Consider the following 5,068-nt stretch of genomic DNA (forward strand, 5'->3'; position numbering starts at 1 on the left):
AATCTTCCTCCTTGGTTATGTATGAAACAGAAATTTATGATGTTAAGTCTTCTAATTTCTGGACCGAAGCAACCCAGAAATCAAATTGATGTATACATGGAGCCGTTAGTTGAAGACCTGTAGCGATTGCGGAATAAGGGTGTTACGGTCTTCGATGCTTACCGTCAAGAGAAATTCACTTTGAAGGCAGTGTTTCTATGGACAATAAATGATTTCCTAACTAATGGTAACTTGTCCGGTCATGCAGTGAAGGGATATTATGCTTGTCCAATTTGTAGTGAAAATACTTTTGCTACAAGGCTAAAGCATGGAAAAAAAAATGAGTTTTACCGGGCATAGAAGATTTCTTACTCCAATCATCACTATAGAAGGCAAAAGAAGGCTTTCAATGGATTTCAAGAATTTGGAGTGCCTCCAAAATCGTTGACTGGAGAAGAAATCTTAGATAAGCTTAATGCAATGAGTTTTAATAACTCAAACAAGAGGAAAAGGACTATTGATTCTGAAGAATGTTGGAAGAGGAAGTCCATTTTTTTTGAATTGGAATATTGAAAATTTCTCCATGTGCAACATAATTTAGATGTCATGCATATTGAGAAAAATGTTTGTGAGAGCATATATGGTACATTGCTCAATATTCTTGGTAAGAAGAAGGACGGAGTTAATGCTCGGTTAGATTTACAAGAAATGGGTTTGCAGATAGACTTGGCCCCAAGCCACAAGGAAATCGAATTTTCCTACCACCGGCCTGCTATATATTATCAAAGCATGAGAAGAAATTGTTTTGTAAGTGTTTGGCGGACTTAAAGGTTCAAGATGGTTATTCTTCAAACTTTAGGAATCTTGTTTCAATGGAGGACTTAAAGATGGTAGGATTGAAATCTCATGATTGTCATACATTGATGCATCAACTCTTGCGTCTTGCAATTCATGCAATTGTTCCTAAACATGTGAGACATGCAATTGCAAGACTTTGTTTTTTCTTCAATGCAATTTGCAAGAAGTCTATCATTGTTGCTGAATTGGACAAAATTCAAAATGATCTTGTTACAACTTTATGCCTTCTAGAGAATTTTTTTCCACCATCGTTTTTTGATGTAATGGTTCATCTAACTGTACATTTGGTTCGAGAGGTAAGATTGTGTGGACCAATACATTTTAGGTGGATATACCCATTTGAGAGGTACATGAAAGTATTGAAAAGTTATGTTCGAAATAAAAATCAGTCAAAAGGTTGTATTGCCAAGAGTTACATATGTGAAGAAGTGATTGAGTTTTGTAGTGAATTTCAGAGAGGGTTAGATGCAGTTGGAAACCTAATTGATAGTTATCAAAAGTTAAATGATAAGGATGATGTTGGTGTCCCCATTAAAGGTGGAAAAAATCAATCAATTGATCAACAACTTTAGGAGAAAGTCCATAGATGCATACTTTCGAATACACCAGAAGTGGAACCGTATGTCAGGTGCGTATATACATGTTAATGTATAAATTAGTTGATATTTTTAATATATATATATATATATCAATATGTATAATTTAGTTGATATTTTGAATATATTAATATGCATCAATAAGTTGAAATGTTGGATATTTTTATTAATTACAACAATTTTTATTTGTTTTAGTATTCATTTTGAAGTCTTGAAGTCAAGCAAAAAAAATCGAGGAAAGAAAGCAAAATGGTTTCAAGACGAACAAAAACATACATTTATGTACTGGTTACGTGATACAATATATAATATACATACATTTATGTATGGGAAAGTTAAATATTCAATATATAATATCATTGTTTTAATTTTAACTTTTCATATTTTTTTCAATTGACTAGATTACACAGAGCGAAGTCAACCTAATCACACAGTTTCTGAAACAATAAGATGGTTAGCCCATGGTCCACAATGAGTGGTAACGAAACATGAAGGATATGTCATTAGAGGGGTTAGATTCAACACTTTAAATATGTATAATAAGAGGGTCACCCAGAATAGTGGTGTCAAAGTTATTGCCAAAAGTGAGCATTTTGCTAGTGTTAAGGATAATAACCCAATTTTAGCTGAAATGGCATGCTATGGGATCATAAGAGAGATTTGGGACGTCGATTACACTATGTTTCGAATTCCAATGTTCAAGTGTGATTGGGTTGACAATAGTGGTGTGAAAGTTGATGAGATGGGGTTTACATGTGTTAACTTTAGTAAAATTGGATATAAATCTGACCCATTCATCATGGCTTCATAAGTTCAACAAATATTTTATGTTGAAGATCAACTTGATTCGAAATGGTCCGTTGTTTTAACTCCACCACGACATTGTACTTTTGTTGAAGAAGAATTGGTTGAAGAATATGTTCTTGGCGATACTACGATGGCTCACAATCTATTTGCCATACAATTGCCAAGTATTGATGAAAATTGTCAGGACTCGTCCAAAATTTCTCCCCGGAACCCTAGACAAGCCCTGATCCCAGGAAAATACCACCGAACCTTCCAACGGAAAATCCGACAGCACCCCCCTTAAGGGTAGGACTAACCAAAAATTTCCTGCATTGAAAACACACTTCTATAAACATCCCCTTATTCCTCCCACGTTACTACAATATAATTCCACAAATTTGCAGCACTTCAAATGAATAACAATAATTTAGTGCATAATTAATAACTAAATGTCCAATACAGTATACAGAGCATTATACAAATAAATGTGGAATTAATACAATGACAGATAAAGAAGTAATACAAGATGGAGAGGAAAAAGGAAGGAATGCTTCTTGGACTTTCGGCAATGAACTGACACGTCGAGCTCGCCCCCGACGATCAACGTCTCCCAACCTAGACCTAGGGGAACGGAATTTAAAAATATGAGATGCTAATCATCTCAGTGAGTGACCCTAACTACTGTACAATTATAAAACCATGATAATTATAGTATACTTGATTAATTAAGAATAAATAAATAAATAATTAATAATTAATTGGAAACAATATTTTCTCTCAAAACCCTCATCATTCACTCCGTTAGAAAAGTTACCCTTTTTAAAAATCATTTCACCAAAACCCAAACTTGTACCCCAATTAATATCATAAAAACTGATGCTCAAAAATATGAATTGTCAGGACCCGTCCAGAATTCCCTCCCCGGAACCCTAGACAAGCCCTGATCCTAGGGAAACCCTACCGGACCCTCCAACAGAAAATCCGGCAGAGCCTCCCCTAAGGGATGGACTAACCACAAATTTACCTGCACTGAAAACACACTTCTAAAAACATCCCCTTATTCCTCCCACATTACTACAGATTGATTCCACAAATTTCAGCACTTCTAAAAAACAACAACAGTCCAGTGCATCAATAAAACATAAGTATCCCAATAGTATACAGAGCTTTAAGAAGTGCTAATCAACAGAAATACAACAAGGATGAAAGAAATAATACACTGAAATAAAAGAGTACAGAAACACAACAGCGGCGGAAACTTGGTTCGCTCCGGAAGAACGTCTACCATCACTTGCACCTAAGGGAACGGAACTTAAAAACGTGAGATGCTAATCATCTCAATGAGTGACCCTGACTACTGAACACTTTTAATGATAATAAAATAATAATAATAATAACAATTAAGGAAATTGAATAAATACCAAAAATTAATAAATGAATAATAATAACTGTTGAAATAATAATTTCCCTCAAAACTCTCACCAATCGCTCCGTTTGAAATGTTCCCTTTTTAAAACCTTTTCATAAAATCCGATGTACGTACTTCCCGAAAACCAAGGGATTAAACCATTTGATAAACAATAAATAAATAAAAACATACCCCAATATATAATTAAAATGTAATAAATTATAGTAAATAATTTTTTAACACTTTTGGGGTTTAAAACATTATTAGCAAATTACACCTGACGCACCACACCATATACCGGTGATGCCCTCCGATATCCAGCGTCCCGAGCACCGACTGGCGGGGGGGTTAAAGAGAGAAACCTGCAACGGCACTTTGGCGTCCCGACAGTACCGCTGCTGAAACCATCAACCCGGCCAAGGAGGGGGGCGGCTGTGTGCAAATAAACTTGCCTGCCCACGGTCCAATGGCAACTCACGGGTGAAGTAATAACCGTGCGCTAAACCATATAATACCTGCGCGCTACCACGTGTCCATACACCATACACCAGAACACCAATACTGTATGAGTGCGTCTAAAAATAAACATTATTAACCAACCGTACCGTTTTCCAAAATTACCGTGGGAAATACATTAAATGCACACACTTACCATCCCACATATTTTTATTTAACCAACCCGGTACGAAACAGCAATAACAACAAACCACAATTTTTTCGAAATACGAGATGCAACCATAAAAATACCGCAGGCATAATTTATAAAATTTAAACAAATATTTTCGTAAAATATTTAACCCAATTATGCCCGAAAAATCATATTTCAAACCACGTACAAAACCATAATAAAACCATAATTAAATCATACCACATGAGCATAATTTAAATACCAATTTAAATACCAAATAAACATAATTAATTGCCCAAAATAATTTTTGAAGGTGGGTCACTCACCTTGAGCGCGTAAATCAACTAAGATCCTCCTCGAGATCAACTCCACCACTCGTACGCGCACCTACACAACTACAGTGTACCAACCAAAAATATTAATATTTTATCTGGGTAATTCCCAAATGGGTACCCGGGGAGCGAACACCAAACGATATCTAAAGGTTACAAGTTATATACAGAATCGAAGCTCGAGTGGTGATGATCACGGATTCAGTCTTACTTTCCGGTGATCGGACCCGACGGGGTTCAGGAAATGGTGGAAATGGATGCCAGATTCGGGTTCAGGAGGTCGAACACAGTGGACTAGAGCCGGCCGGAAGACTGGGTACTCGCCGGAACAGTAACTTCCGGCGAGCCACCACGGTCACCGGCAACTGTCGCCCGCGGCGGCGTGTACGGTGGCCGTTGGCCGTGATTTTTTTCAAATTTGTAGATCGTGGGGAGAGAAATCCAACAGGATCGGCGGTGAGGCAAACGGAGGCCGAATGGC

The sequence above is a fragment of the Ziziphus jujuba genome, chromosome 2 (genome assembly GCF_031755915.1).
Source record: "Ziziphus jujuba cultivar Dongzao chromosome 2, ASM3175591v1".
In the NCBI taxonomy this organism is placed as follows: domain Eukaryota; kingdom Viridiplantae; phylum Streptophyta; class Magnoliopsida; order Rosales; family Rhamnaceae; genus Ziziphus; species Ziziphus jujuba.